We start from the raw sequence: 24,463 nt of genomic DNA on the forward strand, positions 1-24,463 counted from the left end.
TTTCCGTAAATCAGCTTTAAAACATATTTTTGTCCCTCTTCTTTTGAATGCAAATCTTTAACCAAGTCATTAGCAAGCAAAATGTTATGATGTATACTTCTCCCTTTGATGAAAGCAGCTTGATTTGGGCTAATGATCTTGTGTATTACCTTTTGCATTCTATTTGCCAATACTTTAGAGATGATCTTGTAAATAAAGTTACATAATGATATGGGTCGATAGTTCTCTAGTGAATCAGCCCCTGCATTCTTCGGAATTAAAGAAATAAAAGTATAATTCATCTCTCTAAAAATATGACCTGAAGAGAAAAAATGTTGGCAAGCCTTGATCATATCATTTCCAATAATAGACCAAGCAGTTTGGTAAAATTCAGTTGGAAATCCATCTGGACCTGGGCTTTTGTGCTTTGGTGACTTAAAGACAACACATACAATTTCGTCATCTGTAATTGGGGCATTGAGGATTGAAATAGCTTCCGAATCAAGTTTTCTAGTCGGCTCCACATGAATGTTATTAGGTTTCCCAGCTTGATTGAGTAAGGAATAAAAAAATTGCTCTGTGTGTGCTTTAACCTCATCTAAATTCTCAATAAGATTATCATCTTTGTCTCTGCATTTGCTGATACGGTTAACAGCCCTCGAGTAGCAATTGAAGCATAGAAAAATTTAGTAATGGAATCCCCTAGTGTAAGCCAGTGCTGTCGAGACTTCTGCTTTGCAAAACTTTCCTCCTGTTTTAAGGCTTGCATAAAGTTATTTCTGGCTTTTGTCTCTTTGTAGATAATATTCTCATCATTTGGCTGAAGTTGCAGCTCATGTTGCAATGACATTAGTTCCTTTCTGCAAAATTGAACTCTAGTGGTAATATTGCCAAAGGTATTTGTATTCCACTCCTTTAGTGCTGCTTTACAGGCTTTGAGCTTTTGACATAAGATGTAAGGGGGGGATTCATGCATATTAACATTCCAAGCAGATCTGATAACATCAAGAAATTGAGGATGAGTACTCCACATGTTAAAGAATCTAAATGGTTTCTTGCCTCTTGGTGTCGCTTCGTCTGCGTGTATATACATTAACGAATGGTCAGAAAACAAAGGAGCACCATACTCAAGAAGTGAATCTGGGTAAACTGTTAACCATTCAAATCGTGAAACTTACATATCGTAAAAATTGCTAGCTTGTAGTCTAAAGAGAAGCAAAAAGTTGCTATCTCAAAAGAAGCAAATGTGCTATCTTTCCTATCTTAAGAGGCAAAAATGCTAACTTGCACATCTAGTAAAACTTGACAAATTTACATATTTCAAGAAGCAAGAGTTGCTTTCTTGAACATCTCAATATTGCTAGCTTGCATGATGTAGAACTTACTATCTTGAACATTACCAAAAGTGCTATCTTGTATGCTGTAAAACTTGCATATCTAAAACTTGATAGCTTGAATGTCCTAAGCATGATGCATTACTTGCTAAATTTTCTAGCTTCAAAACTGCATGATGATAAAACTTAATATTATGTTTTTCATGCAATGAGTTGAACTTATATTACAAACACAAATAATAGTTGTACTTCTCCTTTTTGTTGATGACAAAGGGGGAGAAGTATGTTGATGACATGATATGCATAAGTCTATGCATGAGTTCATAATGACGTGTTGCAAGTATTCATGATGAATATTGCAATGACTTGAATTCAGTTTGAATTCAAGGTTCTATCAATATGGCATATTGATAGGGGGAGTTTGTTTAAACTCCGGGAGTCAAGTTTAACTCTGTCATCAATTGGTTGTCATCATCAAAAAGGGGGAGATTGTTGAATCTCGTATTTTGATGATGAAACCAATCGATAATTATGTTTATGTTTAACTGTATTTTGAGTGATGCAGGTCTACTCGATCAGGATTAGACAATTAAGGCAGGAGGAATTGACGTTGTGCCGGAGGAGATCACGTCAGGGTATTGGACGGTAGAAGGCTTCGGACGTCGGGCGTCGGGCCAAGGAGAGTGGAATTGTGCCAAGGATATTGGGGTTGCGGAGGTCAACCGCCAATTGGGCAACAAGCCGCAAGAGAGGACGATGCACCGAAGAATCGGACGAAGCGCCAACCAATGACGTGCCGAGCAACAGAATGTCAATTCGCGTTGTAATAATTGTCTAGATCAGAGTTGAGTTTTGGTTTGTATGTGCAGGATTAACTACGATAATGATGAAGACATAAAGCAAAACAAAGTGCTAGAGTCAAGCGCGAAGGATTTGTTGCGAGTTCGAGAGTTCGACGGAAGTCCGAAGGTTCGTCGGGAATGCTGCCAGAACTAACCGAGAATGAGTAGGGAGCTTGCCGAAGGGTTTTTCGGAAGCTCGCCGGAAGGTTCATTGGAAGTTCGCGGAGCTCGCCGAGAAAGATCGGAGCTTGCCGAAGAAGCTCATCGGAACTCGCCAAGATCAAATCGTGAAGTCTAGGAGCTTGCCGGGAGTCCGCAGAATGGTTTCCGAGAGTTTATCGGAAGACCGCCGGAAGTTCGCCAGAAGCTCGCCGGAAGAAGTCTTGACTTACGGACTTTGTAATAGCTTAGAAAATGTCTTTAAATTCGTAGTTAGCATGTTAATTAGGGTTAGGATTAGGTGTTAATCCTATAACCCAAGTAGGGGCCAATTGGACCCGAGTTCGGACTGGTTTGGGCCAAGTTTGGAGCCCAACTAGTGAGCTGATTTAGCCTAGGCGGTGGCACCGCCTGGGCTGGCGGTGGCACCGCCCAGCACCCGAGAGCTGGGCGGTGACACCTCCTGGCTGGGCGATGGCACCGCTTGGCTGGGCGGTGGCACCTCCAGCAGCGGGAACCCAAAGAGAATTCAAATTTTGAAGCCCAAATTTGAATCCTCTTGAGGCCTATAAATACCCCTCAAATCTCAGCTAAGAGAACAACTTTTTGAGCAGCAAGTGTTTGAGAGAAAAGCCTTAGAAAAGTGTTAGCTTGTCTTGTTTTCAATTTGCTAGTGTTCACCTCCTTCTTTCTTGTTGAAAATCTGTAAGAGAGTGAACCGCTTGTAAAAGTTGTAAGAGGGGTATTCACCCTTCACTTTCAAGAGATTTGCTAGTGGAAGGTGGAAGCCTCATCGAAGAGGGGCCTCGCAAGTGGATGTAGGTCACTTGACCGAACCACTTTAAAAACGGCGTAATCTCTGGTTTGCATTTCTTATTGTCATTTACATTACTGCAAATCTTCTTACTTGCTTTGTTTCATCATTACCTTTGCTGCGCAACTTTAACAATACGCTTTCAAGTTAAGCTTTTCAAGTTCCATTCTTATCGTACGAAAAATTTGTCAAAATCAACGTTTTAATCCGCTGCACTAATTCACCCCCCCCTCTTAGTGCCACTCCGATCCTAACACAAATATCATCCAAAGAACTTGCAAGAGGAATTCTTCATATCAAGTTCATCAAAGATAATTTGTGTGATACTTGTCAACTAGGAAAATAAATTAAAGGTAGTTTCTATTGAATCTCGTATTTTGATGATGAAACTACTTGATATATGTTTATGATTTAATCTGCGTTTTGAGTGACGCGGGATGCCTCGATCAGGATGAGACAATTAAAACAGGAAAATCATGTTGTGCCGGAGGAACATGTCAGAAGATTGGACGTCGGGCCAGTGGATCGGTCGACGTATCGACAGAAGGCTTCGGGCCATGGACTCGGGCATCGAGCCAAGAAGAGCGGGTATTGTGCCAAGGATATCGGAGTTGCAGAGCCAACTGGCTGATTGGGCAATAGGCCGCAGGAAAGGACGATGCGCCGAAGAATTGGACGAAGCGTCGAGGGACCAATGACATGCCGGATAACTTGGTTAATTGCTTAGGATTAATTGTCTCGATCGAAGTTTTGTTTACATGTGCAGGATTAACTACGATGAAAGTAAGACATGCAGCAGGAGTTGCGCCGGAGTCATGACAATGGTCACGTTGGGAGTTCAAGAGCTCGACGGAAGTTCGGACAGTCGTCGGAGGTTCTGCGGGAACAAATCCGAGAAGTCCAGAAGCTTGCCAAAGGAGCTCGTCGGAACTTGCCAAGTGGATCGTCGCAAGTCCAGGAGTTTGCCTGAAGTCCGCAGGAGGATCACCGAGGGTTCGTCGGATGATCGACGAAAGTTCGCCGGAAACTCGCCGGAAGAAGCGATTGACGCATCGGAGCAAGCTGCAGAATATGTCTTAGGAAATAATCATAGTTAGCACATTGATTAAGTTAGAAATAGGAGGTGATCTCATTAGCTTAATCTTGGGGCAATTGGGCCCCTGAAAGAATCAAATTGGGCCGAATGGATTAACCCATTCGGACCCTGATTGCTGTGGGAGGTGCAACCGCCCAAGCCAGGAGGTAGCACCGCCCAGGCTATGTCTCCCAGCAAGACTGGGCGGTGCAACCGCCCCAGCCAAGAGGTGGCACTACCCCGGGCTCAGTCTCCGAGCGAGACTGGGCGGTGCAACCTCTTCTGTCAAGAGGTAGCACTGCCGAAGCTCAAGTTTCGAGCTCTACCAGGCGGTGCAACCTCCCCAGTCAAGCGGTGCAACCGCCTGAGCTCGGTCTTCGAGCTCTGGCAAAGAGGTGCAACCGCCCCTTACAGAGGTGGCACCGCCCAGAGGCTCAGTCTTCGAGCTCTACCAAGCGGTGCAACCGCCCTAGTCAGGAGGTGCAACCGCCTGATCCCGGAATTCCGAGAATTGACAGATTTGAGCTCCAAATTTGAACTGGGTTGGGGCCTATAAATACCCCACCCATTCAGCACTGAAAGCACAGAACACACACTCGAAATCTTGCTGTCTTTCTGTGGTTCTTAGAGCTCAAAACTGCTAGTTCTCCTCTTTCTGTTCTTCAAAGATTGAGTTGTAAAGAGAGGAGAGAAAACTTCTGTAAGGGTTGTTTTCTAAGGCCGTCAAAAGGAGTGAATCTGTAAGAGGGTGGTTGGCCTTCGCCTATTGAAGGAAGGCCTCTAGTTGACGTCGGTGACCTCGTCGGTGGAGGAAGCCAAAAGTGGAGTAGGTCAAGATTGACCGAACCACTCTAAATCTCGGTTTGCATTTCCTTTGAGCATTTTACCTTCACTACAAACTTCTCAATAGCTTACTGCCCTCTACGATTTTACGAATGAGTTTCAAGGTTCAGACGTAAATCTGCGTTTAGACGTAAATCTGCGTTTAGACGTAAATCTGCTTTTTTGTATGATCATCATATTGCAGATTGCATTTACATTTTGAGCTTTACCATAACTGCACACTACCTTTATACTCCTGCTTAAACTACGTCTTATCTAATCAAGTGATTTACGAATCAGCATTTAGACATAAATCAGTTTCTTCGTACGAACGTCGGATTTCAGTTTGCGCCGATATTCTGGTTTTCATCATAGCTGCAAACTGCCTGCATAGTTTGACTTTAACCTTGCTTAGTATCAACTTTCATACAGAAGTTATTTTTATCGTTCGAACGCAGCTTTCGATTTTAATCGCAGAAAGTTTTCCGCTGCACTAATTCACCCCCCCCCCCCCCTCTTAGTGCTCTCGATCCTAACAGTTGGTATCAGAGCCCAGTATTTCTCATTTTGGACTTACACCTGAGAGAAATGGCTCTTCATGGCTTTCAAGAGGGCTTTTCGGTTTTTCGTCCACCGTTGTTTAACAGATTGGACTACACCTATTGGAAGACCCAAATGAGGATCTTTCTTATTTCTATGGATGTTGAACTTTGGAATCTTGTTGAAAACGGTTTTTTGAAGTCTTCTCTTCCAATGATCGAATGGTCGGATTTAGAGAAGAAGCATTTTTCTTTAAACGCAAAGGCTATGAATGTCTTATTTTGCACTTTGGCCAAAAATGAGTTCAATCGGGTTTCTTTGTGCGAAACGGCTTTCGATATTTGGCACACTCTTGAAATCACGCACGAGGGAACTAGTAGAGTCAAAGACTCGAAAGTTAATATTTTACTGCATGATTTCGAGCTTTTTCAAATGAAGCCAAGCGAAACCATTGGTGACATGTACACCCGTTTTACGGATGTCGTCAATGGTTTAAGAGCTCTTGGCAAATGTTTTTTGAATTTTGAACTTGTGAACAAGATTTTGCGTTCTCTTTCTAAGAAGTGGGATTCAAAAGTAACGGCTTTACAAGAAACAAAAGATTTAAATATTTTTTCACTTGAAGAACTAATTGGTTCATTGATCACATATGAAATGACGTGCAATGCACGTGAAGAACTTGAGAACCACCTTCCAAAGAATAGGAAGGATTTGTGACATAGAACATTTGAAGACCACTCGAGCATAAGCTCAAGTGATGGTGAACTTAAACTACAAATGAAACCAAAATTAAAAAGTAAAAAGAACGGAACTACTTGCTTTGAACGCAAGAAGAAGAACAAAAATTGGGATGAATTGAGCTCCTCCGAAGACGAGGAGAAAATCAACAAAGGCGAGGTGGCAAACTACGCCTTTACGCCTTTCGACGCTGAGGTAATCAAAATGCCTTTAATTTACTTTGAAATTACATGATGCTTTTCATAAAGTATTTTTCTTTTTTTATTTAATTTTTTTGAAAATTACATGTTTAATAATTTATAATGAAAATACAAACAATTAGGAATCATGCTTATCATTCTAGTAATTTTGAAAATAATCATGAAAATTGCATGTTTATGATAAACAAAATGATTTTGATTAAAAATACCTTATGAAATCATGTTATATGTGGTTGAGAAGTAATAATGTGTATCATGTTGATTTCCATTGTTATTTCTCGATTTTGAGTATATGAAATCATGTTTAATTTGAAGTTATGATTAATGAGTATATATTTTTGAAATTAATGTATGATGATTCTTGATATTTATGGATTATCGATTTTCATGATAATAATAGTGGCTTTAAAAAAAAAATGATGCATGTTTTCATAAATGAAAAGGCATGCTAACATGAAATCGACCACTTAAAATGAAACACTTAAAAAGGGGAAAATATATTATCAATGAAATCATGAATCTATTTATGTTATAAATTTTGTGAGCCATAAAAATGATTTTGATGATTTAAATTTGAAATGAGTTTTATCAAAATCATGATCTTGATTTATCAAATTGAATGAATTGAAAATGAATGATGATTTTTCTCTTGAATGATTGTGACTTGTATTCCTTGTATTCATGATATGATTTTTATGCAATTCTTTGTATTTATGAAATATTTATCTCATCACCCAATTATTTCTTTTCAATATTCCTCAAGATATGAATGCATGAGATATTCATGAATATATTTTGATGTATGCAAATGAGAAGTTTCGATCATGCATGGTAGGATGCAATGTGACAAATTAATACCATGATGATTTGAAATATTTATGATTTGGAATGATGCATATGCTTTTTATTATGATAATGTATGATGTATCATGAATGCTTAAAAAATCAAATAAATAAATGTTTATATCATGTTAGATGGTTTTACATATTATGCATGATAAGCTATAGTGATGAGTGAAACAATGATTGAAATAATATGAATGATGAGTTGGAATCATGCATATAATAATGAGTTTATATGTTTTGAAAATGTGCATGTTTTAATTTGAAAATATAATGATGCACAAATGAGATTGATACTAACATTTGTCATGATTTAAAAATTGATGTAAAGGGTTTTTTCCCTTCTTTCTGACAATGACAAAAGGGGAGATAGCTAGCTTGCACAATTCAAGAAGAAAGCAAAAATTGCACTTCTCAAAAGATAAGAAATTGCTATCTTGAATATCACCAAGAAGTGCTATCTTGCAAATCTCAAGACACACAAATGCAATCATGCAAAATTTGTAATTTTGCACATCATTAAAATTTATGATGCTTTGGTGATTATGCATATTCTAAAATGTTATAAAATTCACTAGCTTGCATGATGTAGAACTTAGCTATATTGAACATCACCAAGGAATGCTATCTTGCCTATCTCAAGAAGCAAAAAGTTAACTTGCACATCTAGCAAAACTTATATTTCAAGAAGCAAGAGTTGCTTTCTTGAACATCTCAAAATTGCTAGCTTGCGGGCCTTAAAATGTAGAAATTTTTTGCTAGCTTGTATATGGTAAACTTGCTATCATACTACCATGATGATGAGCATGCCTTATCTTCATGATTATATATGAAAAACTATGGCAAAAATATGTCCAAATGATTAAACGAGTTAAAATTATTTTTCGGACTTTTTTGATTGAATGATCAAATCACTAGATTGCCATAATGATTTTACACAATTACTTGCCATGATTACATGTTGGAAATTATGTGCTTGAATACAAAAATTTCCATGATAATAAGCATGTTTTACCTTCATGATTGTAATTGAATATCTCTAGTAAAACCCTGTCCGAATGTATGAAAGTGTCAAATTTCATTTTCGGATTTTCTTGATCCTAACAATTGGATTTTCTTGATACATTATCCTCTTCCGAACTTAACAAGCATATGTCATATCAAGTTTAATTCACATCATTGATTTTTGACATATGGAATCATCTAGCAAATGCACTTATCATGTGAAAAATATTTTTTGAAAAACATATTTGATGATTCCCTCTTATAAAAGGAAGATATTTTTACATACAAGGATTTGACTCACTTACATATCTTAATCCTTACAAAAATGAAGTGTGCTTTAATATCTTATCGATTTGAACTTCACATATGGCTTTCCTCCTTCATGTAAAAAGATAACAAATAAAAAGGAAGAAGCAATAAAAGCTATCTCCATGTCATGTTTTCCTCGAGATGTTTGCATAATTGGTATCCTATCACTCACTGTTGAAAAATGACATGAACCAACTTATGGCATCGCACTTATATTTAAAATTTGCTTATATCGTTCTCCTTGTTATTGATGACAAAGGGGGAGAAATATATAATTGATACTATGAGTGCCATATTTGAAGAATATGAATAAATGTTATGAATGTCATATTATGATGAGATATCAAAAGCAGCATTCATATGAATAGGTGCTATGAATGTCATATCATGTTAAGATATCAAGAACTTGAATCACAATTTTACATGTTGATATCTTACCATTTGATGATAGCAAACTTGTATGATGATAAAACTTGATATTATGTTTTTCATACAATGAGTTGAACCAATATCATAAACACTTGATTGTGGTACTTCTCCTTTTTGTTGATGACAAAGGGGGAGAAGTATGTTGATGACATGACATGTTATGCATAAGTTTATGCATAAGTTCATAATGACGTGTTGCAAGTATTCATGATGAATATTGCAATGACTTGAATTCAGTTTGAATTCAAGATTATATCAATATGGCATATTGATAGGGGGAGTTTGTTTAAACTCTGGGAGTTAAGTTTAACTCCGTCATCAAGTGGTTGTCATCATCAAAAAGGGGGAGATTGTTGAATCTCGTATTTTGATGATGAAACTACTTGATATATGTTTATGATTTAATCTGCGTTTTGAGTGACACAGGATGCCTCGATCAGGATGAGACAATTAAAGCAGGAAAATCATGTTGTGCTGGAGGAACATGTCAGAAGATTGGACGTCGAGCCGGTGGATCGGTCGATGTATCGACAGAAGGCTTCGGGCCGTGGACTCGGGCATCGGGCCAAGAAGAGCGGGTATTGTGCCAAGGATATCGGAGTTACCGAGCCAACTGGCCGATTGGGCAATAGGCCGCAGGAAAGGACGATGCGCCGAAGAATTGGACGAAGCGTCGAGGGACCAATGACATACCGGACAACTTGGTTAATTGCTTAGAATTAATTGTCTCGATCAAAGTTTTGTTTACATGTGCAGGATTAACTATGATGAAAGTAAGACATGCAGTAGGAGTTGCGCCGGAGTCATGACAATGATCACGTTGGGAGTTCAAGAGCTCGACGGAAGTTCGGACAGTCGTCGGAGGTTCTGCGAGAACAAATCCGAGAAGTCCAGAAGCTTGCCAAAGGAGCTCGTCGGAACTTGCCAAGTGGATCATCGCAAGTCCAGGAGTTTGTCGGAAGTCCGCAGGAGGATCACCGAGGGTTCGTCAAATGATCGACGGAAGTTCGCCGAAAACTCACCGGAAGAAGCGATTGACGCACCGGAGCAAGCTGCAGAATATGTCTTAGGAAATAATCGTAGTTAGCACATTGATTAAGTTAGAAATAGGAGGTGATCCCATTAGCTTAATCTTGGGGCAATTGGGCCCCTAAAAGAATCAAATTGGGCCGAATGGATTAACCCATTCGGACCCTGATTGCTGTGGGAGGTGCAACCGCCCAAGCCAGGAAGTAGCACCGCCCAGGCTATGTCTCCCAGCGAGACTGGGCGGTGCAACCGCCCTAGCCAAGAGGTGGCACCTCCCCGGGCTCAGTCTCCGAGTGAGACTGGGCGTGCAACCTCTTCTGTCAAGAGGTAGCACCGCCAAAGCTCAAGTTTCAAGCTCTGCCAGGCGGTGCAACCTCCCCAGTCAGGCGGTGCAACCGCCTGAGCTTGGTCTTCGAGCTCTGGCAGAGAGGTGCAACCGCCCCTGACAGAGGTGGCACCGCCTAGAGGCTCAGTCTTCGAGCTCTACCAGGCAATGCAACCACCCCAGTCAGGAGGTGCAACCTCCTGATCCCGGAATTCCGGGAATTGACATATTTGAGCTCCAAATTTGAACTGGGTTGGGGCCTATAAATACCCCACCCATTCAGCACTGAAAGCATAGAACACACACTCGAAATCTTGCTATCTTTCTGTGGTTCTTAGAGCTCAAAACTGCTAGTTCTCCTCTTTCTGTTCTTCAAAGTTTGAGTTGTAAAGAGAAGAGAGAAAACTTCTGTAAGGGTTGTCTCCTAAGCCCGTCAAAAGGAGTGAATCTGTAAGAGGGTGGTTGGCCTTCGCCTATTGAAGGAAGGCCTCTAGTTGACGTCGGTGACCTCGTCGGTGGAGGAAGCCAAAAGTGGAGTAGGTCAAGATTGACCGAACCACTCTAAATCTCGGTTTGCATTTCCTTTGAGCATTTTACCTTCACTACAAACTTCTCAATAGCTTACTGCCCTCTGCGATTTTATGAACGAGTTTCAAGGTTCAGACGTAAATCTGCGTTTAGATGTAAATCTGCGTTTAGACGTAAATCTGCTTTTTCGTATGATCATCATATTGCAGATTGCGTTTACGTTTTGAGCTTTACCATAACTGCATACTGCCTTTATACTCCTGCTTAAACTGCGTCTTATCTAATCAAGTGATTTACGAATCAGCATTTAGACGTAAATTAGTTTCTTCGTACGAACGTCGGATTTCAGTTTGCGTCGATATTCTGGTTTTCATCATAGCTGCAAACTGCCTGCATAGTTTGACTTTAACCTTGCTTAGTATCAACTTTCATACAGAAGTTGTTTTTATCGTTCGAACGTAGCTTTCGATTTTAATCGCAGAAAGTTTTCCGCTGCACTAATTCACCCCCCCCCCTCTTAGTGCTCTCGATCCTAACAGTTTCGAATCTAAGAATCAAATAAGCACCTCTAGACCCTTGCAATTGATCCATATGGACTTGTTCGGACCAATCTCTACATCAAGCCCAGGAGGTAACAAATATGCCTTTGTTATTGTAGATGACTATAGTAGATACACATGGACTTATTTCTTGAAACACAAAAATGAATGCTTTAGATATTTCACCAAGTTTTGTAAACTTGTTCAAACTGAAAAGGGTTTTACGATTTCATCAATTCAAAGTGATCACGGTGGTGAATTTCAAAACCATGATTTTCAAGAATTTTGTGAATCTAATGGATACAACCATAACTTCTCTACTCCAAGAAATCCTCAACAAAATGGAGTAGTAGAAAGAAAGAATAGAAATTTACAAGAAATGGCAAGAACCATGTTGAATGAACATAGCCTACCCAAATATTTTTGGGCCGAAGCCGTAAACACTGTATGCTATATTTTGAATAGAGTTCTAGTAAGACCCTTACTCATCAAAACTCCCTATGCGTTGTGGAACAACAAAAAACCCAATGTTTTATATTTTAAAGTTTTTGGGTGTAAGTGTTTTATCTTGAATGAAAAAGATGCCTTAGGAAAATTTGATGCTAAATCCGATGAAGGAATTTTTCTTGGTTATTCTTCGGTTTCTAAAGCTTTCCGTATCTTCAATAAAAGAACTTTAATTATAGAAGAATCCATTCATGTTGTTTTCAATTAGATTTCCGAAATCAAGAAAAATGATTTTGATGATGATGTTTATTTCGATTCTTTGAATTTAAATGAATCCCCTTCTCCAACTAGCAACTTGGATGCATCCACTTCCGAAACATCCTTACCCAAGGATTGGAAGTATGTAGATACTTATCCTAAGGAGCTAATCCTAGGAGACATATCTAAGGGGGTTCAAACACGTTCTTTTCTTAAAACTTTTTGTGCCAACGCCGCTTTTCTCTCCCAAATTAAACCTAAATGTATTGACAGAGTTATGAAAGATGATCCATGGATTATCGCAATGCAAGATGAGTTAAATCAATTTGAGAGAAATAAGGTGTGGAAGCTTGTTCCTAGACCAAATGACTGTTTAGTTATTGGTACTAAATGGGTCTTTAGAAATAAGCAAGATGAATATGGTATCGTGGTTAGAAACAAAGCTAGATTAGTGGCCAAAGGTTTCAACCAAGAAGAATATATTGATTATGAAGAAACCTTCGCTCATGTGGCTCGATTAGAAGCCATAAGGATGCTCCTTGCCTATGCTAGTAATAACAATTTTAAGTTATTTCAAATGGATGTTAAAAGCGCTTTTCTTAATGGCTTTATTTCCGAAGAAGTTTATGTTGTACTGTTAGAACCCTTGCAGATTCTAAACTTGGGGTTGATCTCTTTAGGGGATCGGCCTCCTTGGAACTCTATAGGGGTTCTTCCCTCCAAGTTGCTGCTCAAAGGCTGCAGAAAAGATTCATCTATTCCTTATGAAAAGAGAAGGAATACATGGCTATTTATAGGGCTTCTAAACCCTAACTCCTAATAGGACTCCTACTTAAGACTCTTACTTCTAACCAACTCCTAATAGGACTCCTACTCAAGACTCCTATTCCCTTACAACTCCTAATTCTTCTCTAAGAAAAAACCTCCTACATGAATGCCCCTCATAATTAGGACTCTCCAAGCTAGAGTCCTAACAGACCCGCCCTCTTCAAATCAGCCTTGTCCTCGAGGCTGATGATTCGTGAATTCTGGGAATTTGATCTTCAAGTCGTCATAGTTCTCCCAAGTGGCATCTTCTATTGGTAGGTTCGCCCACTGTATTAGCACTTCATTAGTGGGTCGTCGTCGTCGAGTCACGATCCGTCGATCAATAATGGCACTTGGCTGGGTCTGGAGTTCTCTTTGGGTAGTCCTATTTGGTGGGTGGCTTTGGGCTGTCTCCAAGCACCTATTTAAAACTTCCGTCTGGCTGTTGGTTTGTGAGTGATATGTCATACTCCTTTTCAATTTAGTACCCTGCATATGGAATAACTTTGTCCAAAATCTACTCTTGAAGATGCAAGTAGAATTTGTCACAAGCACAATGCGTCCCTTATAGTATAATTCTATTGAGTCCCAATTGTAATGAGCCATGGGGCTTGGTGCTTCCTCCAATTTTTTTATAATCTTACTAGTATCTGAATCTTCCTACCATTCCATCTTAATATCCTCAAGAAAGTTGCTGGTCGGAAGTGAAACGGTCGAAACTTCAACTTGCTCGGGTAGCTGCGAAAGCGCATCTGCAAGAACATTCTCTTTCCCCTTTTTGTAAGTTATTTCAAAATCAAATCCAAGAAGTTTTGTTACCCATTTTTGCTGCTCGGGGGAAGATATCTTCTGCTCCAAGAGATATTTTAGGCTTTTATGGTCGGTCTTGATTTGAAAGTATCGCCTGATCAAGTACAATCTCCACCTCGTTGCTGCGCGCACAATGGCGAGCATCTCCTTATCATATGTTGACATATTTTGATCGGAGGGAGATAATGCCTTGCTAGTGTATGCGAGTGGTCGATCATCTTGCATGAGAATGGCTCCAATTCTGACTCCAGATGTGTCGGCCTCAATAATGAAGGGTCGGTTGAAATCTGGTAGTGTTAGCACCGGCGTCGTCGTCATGGCTGCCTTAAGTTTGTCGAAGGCAGTGGAGGCTCTGTCCAACCATTGGAAGACATCTTTTTCTAGTAAGGAAGTAAGTGGTGCACTGATCTTTCTATAGTTTTTCACGAACTTACGGTAGTAGCCTGTTAAACCCAGAAAGCCATGTAGCAATTTTATGTTTCTCGAGGTCGGCCAGTTTTGCATTGCTCCAATTTTGAAGGGGTCCACTGCCACACCATCCTCTGATATGATATACCCAAGATATTCCACCTTTTGTTGAAGAAAGCAAAAATTCGTGGTTGTTGTGTGTTCAAAAGGTGGTTTTCCGTATGTCTTCTTCGCATGCTCGTATTTGATGATACCCGGATCGAAGGTCCAGCTTTGTGAAGATTTGTGCTCCCTTAGCAACTCATCTACTACTAGAATAGGGTATTTATCCTTGATGGTTATGCCATTGAGAATTCGGTAATCAACACATAATCGCCATATTCCATCCTTCTTTCGTATGAGGAGCACCGGTGAAGAGTAGGGGCTGCAACATGGCCGAATAACTCCTGTTTTGAGCATCTCGTTTACAATCTTTTCTATTTCATCCTTCTGGAGATGTGAATACTGATATGGTTGAGCATTTGCTGGAGATTTGCCTGGAAGAATCGTTATACAATGATCATGCCGACGAGTAAGAGGTAGGTTGCGCGGTTCGTCAAATATATTTGAAAATTCAGCAAGCAAAGGAAGTAGATTTGGATCTTCAAATTTTGTTGGCTCTCCCTTAGTTTGCTGCTAAAGTTGTACCAAAAAGCCACTGCATACTTTATGCAAAACATTCTCCATTTGTTGTGAGCAAATCGTCGTTACGTCGCCCTTACATTTCCCGTGCAATATCACCTGTTTCTCCTTACTGTAAAATTTTATAATTAGTTGCATAAAATTCCAAGAAATATCACCTAATGTCATCAACCATTTAATTCTGAGTATGGCCTCATGATCATCAAGAGGGAGGAGGTAGAAATCTGCAATTATCTCTTGGTCCTGCAGCAATAGTTTCACTTGCGGGCACCTATGATCACACTTCAAAATCCGTTCGTTGGCGACCTTAACGACAAACCTGCTGCAATTCTCAATAGGTAAGTTCATATGGATAGCAACCTTACTGTTTAGGAAGTTATTAGTGCTGCCCGTGTCAATGAGAACAGTGATCAGTTGTTGTTTGAGAAGGCCTCCAACTTTCATCGTTTGCGGGTTTGAGTAGCCAGCTAGTGTATGTACCGTAACTTCGGTCGATTGTGGCTCTTCTTCTGCATCTTCTTCTTCATGTTCAAGGCTCTCTTTTGGATGTTCAATGACCTCTTCTTCTATTGGTTCAATCATAAGAAGTCCCCCTTTACTACAGCGATGCTCACGGCTCCATGGCTCGTCACAATGCCAACATAACCCCTTCGCATATCGCTCCTGAAGCTCTTCTCTTGTTAACCTCTTTGGTGTAGGGACTTTGTCGATAGTAGGGGGGGCTAAGGGCTTCAATATTACTGGTTGAGTAGCGATCCTAGTCCTCCGAGCTTTATGGTTCAATTGCTCCTCTTGATGTCGTGCGAAAGAGATGGCTGCCATAAGCGTGTACGGTTGTCGCGCTTTAACTTCTCCTCGGATCTCCGGCTTCAAGCCCTTAATGAAGGTCCTCAATAGCTATTTTTGAGAACAATCATGATTTTGATTAGATAACCTTTCAAACCTGGTTTGGTACTCCTGAACGGTGGAGGTTTGTCGGATCTTTGCTAGTTGTTCGTCAATATTCTCGTAATCGGTTGGTCTGAAGCGAATTAGCAGTTCTTCTTTGAATTGTCGCCATGAAAGGACTCCATGAGTATGTTCAAACCAGTCAAACCATTGAATAGCATCCCCTTCAAGATGTATAGCTGCAATTTTCACCATAGATACACCCGCGGTTTTGTGGTACCGAAAATATCGCTCCGTGTGTGAAATCCAACCAATCGGGTCTCCTTCTTCCCATCTAGGGAAGTCCACTCTCATGCATGGATAGTTGGGGTTGGTCATAGAGCCTACCCTCCCTTGGAAGTCATCTCTTCGGGCTTGGTGTGATTGGGCAAAGCTCTCTCCTTGATATGATTTCTTCGGGCTTAGTGGTCGGCCCAATCTGAGTTCGGTAAAGAGCGTCCGAATCTTATCCTCCATTCGCGCCTCCAAGGCTTCGAATTTAGCATTGATTGCCTCCTTAGATGCCATAGTATATGGCCCCAAATCAATGATGTTAAGATCTCTCTTTTGCTGTTGGGTTAAAGGCATGTATAGGTTGAGAGAAGTGATGGTCGAAAGTGTTGGTGGATTGGTGGATGTAGGCTGCGGTTTAGGCTTGTTTTGTGGCTGTTTTGGGTGCAGTTTGAGGGTGTGGTTTGGTAGAGTTTTAGGGCTGTGGATGAAATTTTTGGATCTGTGGTAGATGGTAGCAAAGGTTTGACAGAAATCCGTGGAAGTTGCAGCAAGTATGTGCTGTCTTGTAAGAGTAGAATTGTCGTCGAAGAAACAACGGTTTCTCGACGTAATTTCCACCAAAAACTTGAGAGAATTGAGGAGGGAATTGATAGCAAAATCACAGTTTATATGACAGCAAGGATATCTAATTTAATCAAGAAAATTTTGGCAGTATAACAGCAAAGAAATTGGTGCAAGTTGCAATTGCAGAATTATCGTCGAAAAATTTCAGCGGGATACGATGAAAATTTGCAGCAACATAAAATCGTTTTTGGAGATGAATTTCTTAATAGATCAATCTTAAATGGAAGCCAAGATGATATATGAAGTCTATAAGAAATTTCATTCAAAAAAGATTGCAAATAGATTGGTTAAGGCAACGATATGCAGCTGAAATTTTCTGCAGCATAGATTTTCAAGTGCAGCAGATTGGACATAAAAGATCAGTAGTTTATATTGAGAATTTTTCGATGAAACCAAAGGGAAATCTACTGTTAGGAAGTGTCAAAGATGTCATAAAAATTTCGTAGAAATTTGGATAGAAAAAGCACAGTAGCAAGATCAAATAGATGGTGCTATGCGGCTTGAATTCTGCAATTCAAGTGCAGCAGATTCGACATAAAAGATCAGTAGTTTATATTGAGAATTTTTTGATGAAACCAAAGGGAAATCCACTTTTAGGAAGTGTCAAAGATGTCATAAAAATTTCGTAGAAATTTGGATAGAAAAAGCATAGTAGCAAGATCAAACAGATGGTGCTATGCGGCTGGAATTCTGCAATGTATCTTTCGTCGTAGAGATGAAAACTTTGTGACGAAAAGTTTATGCAACAATATAAGAACGATTTTTTTTTTTTTTTGATTTTCGAATAAGGATAACTAAATTGTAGCAGCAGTAAGGTAGGAAACCAGAACCTGTTACAATTCACGGGGAGATCGAAGGATGATCCGCGGTGGTGGAGATGATGGCGGAATTCGGTGACGATCTTTTAAGCAATTGTGGGAATTGCTTTGGATGGTTGTAGAGGGTTGATGGATGGCTGTGGAAGGGCAGCAAGAAGCCAAGAACGCTGCTCTGATACCAGGTGTTAGAACCCTTGCAGATTCTAAACTTGGGTTGATCTCTTTAGGGGATCGGCCTCCTTGGAACTCTATAGGGGTTCTTCCCTCCAAGTTGCTGCTCAAAGGCTGCAGAAAAGATTCATCTATTCCTTATGAAAAGAGAAGGAATACATGGCTATTTATAGGGCTTCTAAACCCTAACTCCTAATAGGACTCCTACTTAAGACTCTTACTTCTAACCAACTCCTAATAGGACTCCTACTCAAGACTCCTATTCCCTTACAACTCCTAATTCTTCTCTAAGAAAAAACCTCCTACATGAATGCCCCTCACAATTAGGACTCTCCAAGCTAGAGTCCTAACATGTACATCCTCCCAGATTTGAAAATAATAACCTCTTTAATCATATATTTAAATTAACTAAAGCTCTCTATGGTTTAAAACAAGCCCCAAGGGCTTGGTATGAGAGACTTAGTTCTTTTTTTATTAAAAATAATTTCACAAAAGCCAAGGTCGATACTACATTGTTTATCAAGAATTTTAAAAATAATTTTCTCATTGTTCAGATTTATGTTGATGATATTATCTTCGGTTCTACGAATGAATTTCTTTGTGAATCTTTTGCTAAAACCATGAGTCTCGAATTTGAAATGAGTTTGATGGGAGAATTAACATTTTTCTTAGGCTTACAAATTAACTAAGCAATGACATCTTTATTAGTCAAACTAAATATGCTTTAGATCTACTGAAAAGATTTAATATGGATAGCTTAAAAGCTATTAACACTCCTATGAGCACCTCCACTAAATTAGAAGTTGATGAAAGTGGAGAAAGCTTCGATCAAAAAACCTATAGGAGTATGATAGGAAGTTTACTTTACCTCACTACAACTAGACCAGATATCATGTTCAGTGTAGGACTTTGTGCTAGGTTTCAATCGAACCCAAAGATATCTCATCTCAAAGCGGTTAAAAGAATACTTAGATATCTTAAAGGTACCACAAATCTAGGATTATGATATCCAAAAATCAAAAATTTTAAGTTAATTACTTATACTGATGCGGATTTTACTGGGTGTAGACTAGATAGAAAAAGCACATCAGGAACATGTCAATTTTTGGGACATTCCCTTGTTTCCGGGTCATCTAAGAAACAAAACTCGGTTGCACTATCAATAAACGAAGCTAAGTATATTGCAGCTAGCTAGTGCATGCTGTGCACAAGTTGTGTAGATGAAAAATACCTTCGAAGATTATAAAGTCCATCTTAAAAACATTCTCATTAAATGTGATAACACAAGTGCAATATGTTTAACAAAGAATCTCATTCAACACTCAAGAATAAAACATATTGATATTAGACATCACTTTATACGAGATCATGTCACTAATCATGATATAATCATAGAGTTCATTGATACTAAGCATCAACTAGCTGATATTTTTACAAAACCTCTAAGTGAAGAACAATTTGATTTTATTAGAAGATAATTAGGAATGTTAATGTATCTGAATACATGAACTTGTTAAGATTATTTTTCGGACTTTCTTAATTTAATGATCAAATCACTTAATTGCCATGATGATTTTATACGATTACATGTCTTAATAACATGTTGGAAATTATGTATTTTGGATACAAAAATTTTCATGATGATAAGCATGTTTTATCTTTATGATTATGTTTGAAAATCTATAGCAAAACCATGTCCGAATGCATAAAAGTGTTAAATTTTATTTTCGGATTTTCTTGATCCTAACATGATTTAGTATTTCTCTTCCGGACTTAATGTAGCTTTCATAAGCATATGTCATATCGAGTTTGTTTCATATCATTGACATATGGAATCAATTAACAAATGCATCTCTCATAGACTTATCGTGTGAAAAATATTTTTTCAAAAAATGAATTTGATGAAATGATTCCTTCTTATGAATTCCTTCTTGATAAAGGAAGATCATTTTTAACACTTGCAAGGATTTGATTCACATATATATCTTGATCCTTGCAAAAATAAAGCGTGATTTAATCTCTTATCGATTTTAACTTCATTCAAGTAAGCCCATAAATGACTTTCCTCCTTCATGCAAAAAGATAATAACAAATAAAGAGGAAGAAGTAATGAAAGTTATCTCCATGTCATGTTTTCCTTGAGATGTTTATATAATTAGTATCCTATCACTCATTGTTGAAAAATTACATAAACCTAGTTAAAATTTGCTTATATCGTTCTCCTTTTTATTGATAACAAAGGGGGAGAAATATATGAACTGATACTATGAGTGCCATATTTGAATGAGAAATATATGAATTGATGCTATGAGTGCCATATTTGAATTTAATTCTATATGAATTAATGCTATGAGTGTCATATTTGAATTTAATGCTATATGAATTAATGCTATGAGTGTCATATTTGAATTTGAATTATGTTAAGATATCAAAAGCTTGCATCGAAATATATGATAAAATTGGTGATATAATTGCTATGATTGCCATATTTGCACTATGTCATATTTGCACTATGTTATTGCCATATTTGCACTATATTAAGATATCTAGAGCTTACATTGTAATTCTACAAATTGATATCTTGTCATGTGATAAAATGCTATGATTGTTAAACACTTGAAATGTTTGTATTATGTTAAGATATCAAGAACTTACATCACAATTTTACATGTTGATATCTTACCATATGATGAATTGCTACAATTGCTATCTTTCACATTTGAAATGTAAAACCTGAAAATAGATGTCAAGCCTTGACATCATTTTCAGAGAGATACATCATGATAGGAATCATGATGGGAGTATTGATAAGGTTAAACGATCTTAACTTATCAATATGTCTCTTGAATTCAAAGGCTTTGAATTCAAGAATGACTTATCTCAAGTATGGCATATAGATAGGAGGAGTTAAGATTAACTCCGTTATCAATTGATTGTCATCATAAAAAAGGGGGAGATTATTGAATCTCGAATTTTGATGATGAAGTCAATTGTCATTTGTTATCTAATCCATATGTTCAGATAAGTGTGCAGGATTAACTACGATGACAGTAAGACATGCAACAAGAGTTGCGCCGGAGTCAAGACCATGATCACGTTGGGGGTTCGAGAGTTCGATGGAAGTCCAGACGGTCGTCGGAGGTTCTACAGGAACAAATCTGAGAAGTCCAAGAGCTTGCTAAAGAAGCTTGTCGGAACTCACCAAGTGGATCGTCGCAAGTCCAAGAGTTTGCCGGAAGTCCACCAGAGCATCGCCAAGGGTTCGTCGGATGTTCGCCGGAAGTTCGCCGGAAGCTCACCGGAAGAAGCGATTGATGCAGCGGAGCAAGTTGCAGTATTAATGTCCTAAATATCGTAGTTAGCATATAGATTAAGTTAGGAATAGGAGGTGATCCCATTAACTTAATCTAGGGGCAATTGGGCCCTTGACAAACCCAAATTGGGTCGAATGGATCAGCCCATTCAGACCCAGAATTCCTGCCAAGCGGTGGCACCACCAGGGCTGGTGGTGGCACCGCCTAGGAGACTTGGTCTCCTAGGAATTCTGGGCGGTAGTACCACCCCTGTCAGGTGGTGGTACCGTCGGCAGTTATTACTGCCAACGGTGGTACTACCCCTATCAAGCGATGGTACCACCTAAGCTCGGTCTTCGAGCGATGTCAGGCGGTAGTACTGCCTAGACTGAGCGGTAGTATCGCTCAATGACAGATGACAGGCGATAGTACCGCCCAGTTATGGCGGTAGTACCACTAGGACCCTGAAAAACTGGGAGATGACACTTTTAAGCTCTAAATTCAAATCAGTTGGGGCCTATAAAAACCCCACCCTTTCCTGCATGAAAGGACACCGAAAGCTTGATCTTACTCTGTGATTTTAGAGCTTAAAAGTGTTGTAAAGACCAAAAGTTCTCCTCCCTCTTTTCTTCCAAGTTTTGATCATTCAAGAAAGGAGTGAAAATTCTGTAAGGGTTGTCTCCTAAGCCCGTCAAAAGGAGCGAAACTGTAAAAGGGTGGTTGGCCTTCGCCTATTGAAGGAAGGCCTTTAGTGGACGTCGATGACCTCGTTGGAGGAGGAAGCCAAAAGTGGATGTAGGTCAAGATTGACCGAACCACTCTAAATTTGTGGTGCCCTCTGGTTTACATTTATTCTTGCTGTTTACCTTACTGCAAACCTCCATATGTGCTTTACTTCCTCATTTCTTTTGCTGCACTCCTTTACGAACTCGCTTTCAAGTTAAGTTTCTGAAAACGGTTTTACATCGGAAACGATTTCATTGTACGAAAGTCGTTTGAAATCGATGAAAGTTTTTCCGCTGCACATATTCACCCCCCACCCCCACCCCCCCCCCTCTTAGTGCTTTTGATCCTAACATGCCCCTCTCTATTAGGACTCTCCTAGCTAGAGTCCTAACAGACCCCGCCCTCTTCAAATCAGACTTGTCCTCGAGACTGAGATTCCATGAACTCTGGGAATTTAATCTTCAAGTCATTATATTTCTCCTAAGTGGCGCCTTCTGTTGGTAAGTTCGCCCACTGTATTAGCGCTTTAGTAGTAGGTCGTCGTCGTCGGGTCATGATCCGTCGATCAATCATGGCACTCAATTAGGTCTGGAGTTCTCCTTGGGTAGTAATATTTGGTGGATGACTTTGGGTTGTCTCCAAGCACCTGTTCGCCACTTTCGTCTGGCCATCGATTTATGGGTGATACACCATACTCCTTTTCAATTTAGTGCCTTGCATCTGGAATAATTCTGTCCAAAATCTGCTCGTGAACATGAAGTATAATTTGGCACAAGCACAATACGTCCTTTATAGCATAATTCTTTTGAGTCCCAACTATAATGAGCGACAGAGTTTGGTGCTTCCTCCAATTTTTTTATGATCTTACTAGTCTCTGGATCTTCCTACCATTCCATCTTAATATCCTCAAGGAAGTCGCTGGTCGGAAGTGAAACGGCCGAAAATTCAGCTTGCTCGGGTAGCCGTGAAAGCGCATCTGCAACAATATTCTCTTTCATATCCAAGATGCTTTGTTATCCATTTTTGCTGCTCAAGGGAAGATATCTTTTGCTCCAAAAAATATTTTAGGCTTTTATGGTCAGTCTTGATTTGAAAGCATTGCCCGATCAAGTACGATCTCCATTTGGCCACCGCATGCACAATCGCGAGCATCTCCTTGTCATAAATAGTCATTTTGAGATGAGAATGAGATAATGCCTTACTGGTATAAGCGAGAAGGCAGCCATCTTGCATTAGTATAACACCAATTCCGACTCTGGAGGCATCGGCTTCAATAACAAAAGTCTTGCCGAAGTCGAGTAGCGCTAGTACGAGTGTTGTCATCATTATTGCTTTAAGTTTGTCAAAGGCGATGGTGGCTTTGTCCAACCATTGGAAAGCATCTTTTTTCAGCAAGGAAGGAAGTGGTGCACTGATCTTTCCATCATTTTTTATGAACTTACGATAGTAGTCTATTAAACTGATAAAGCCAGGTAGTAATTTTATGTTCCTCGAGGTCGGCCAGTTCTACATTGCTCCAATTTTGGAGGGGTCTACTGCCACACCTTCCTCTGATATGATATGCCCAAGATATTCCACCTTTTGTTAAAGAAAGCAAAAATTTGTATTGGTCGTTACGTGTTCAAAAGGTGGTTTTCGGTATGTCTTCTTCGCACACTCATATTTGATGATACCCGGATCAAAGGTCCAGCTTTGTAAAGATTTATTCTCCCTTTCATCTAGCAATTTATCTACTATTGGAATAGGATATTTGTCCTTGATGGTTATGTCATTAAGAGCTCAGTAATCAACACATAATCTCCATGTTCCGTCCTTCTTTCGTACGAGAAGCACCGGTGAAGAGTAGGGGCTGTAACTTGGCCGAATAACTCATGTTTTGAGCATCTCTTTTACAATACTTTCTATTTCATCCTTTTGGAGATGTGAATACTAATATGGCTAAGTATTTGCTGGAGATTTGCTTGGAAGAATCATTATACAATGATCATGCCGACGGGTAAGAGGTAGGTTACGCGGTTCATCAAATATATTTGAAAATTCAGCAAGCAAAGGAAGTATATTTGGATCTTCAAATTCTGTTAGCTCTCCCTTAGTTTGCTGCTCAAGTTATACCAAAAAGCCGCTGTATGCTTTGTGCAAAACCTTCTCCATTTGTTGTGTGCAAATCATTATTACGTCGCCCCCATGTTTTGCGTGCAGTATCACTTGTTTTTCCTTACTATAAAATTTCATAATTAGTTTCATAAAATTTTAAAAAATATCACCTAATGTTTGTCAACCATTTAATTCTGAGCATGGCCTCATGATCATCAAGAGAGAGGAGGAAGAAATATGCAATTATCTCTTGGTCCTACAGCAACAGTTTTGCCCGCGGGCATCTTTGGTTGCACTTTAGGATTCTGCCGTTGGCGACCTTTACATCAAACTTGCTATAACCTTCAATATTGAGTGTCATCCGAGCTGCAACCTTTCTATTTAGGAAGTTATTAGTGCTGCCCGTGTCAATGAGAATAGTGATCGATTGTTGTTTGAGAATGCCTCCAACTTTCATCGTTTGCGGGTTTGAGTAGCCAGCTAGTGCATGTACCGTAATATTGGTCGGTTGTGGCTCTTCTTCCGCATCTTTTTCTTCATGTTCAAGGCTCTCTTCTGGATGTTCAATGACCTCTTCTTCTACTGGTTCAATCATAAGAAGTCTCCATTTTCTATAACAATACTCACGGCTCCATGACTTGTCGTAGTGCCAACA

This window comes from Musa acuminata, chromosome BXJ2-7 (assembly GCF_036884655.1).
Source record: "Musa acuminata AAA Group cultivar baxijiao chromosome BXJ2-7, Cavendish_Baxijiao_AAA, whole genome shotgun sequence".
Classification (NCBI taxonomy): Eukaryota; Viridiplantae; Streptophyta; class Magnoliopsida; order Zingiberales; family Musaceae; genus Musa; species Musa acuminata.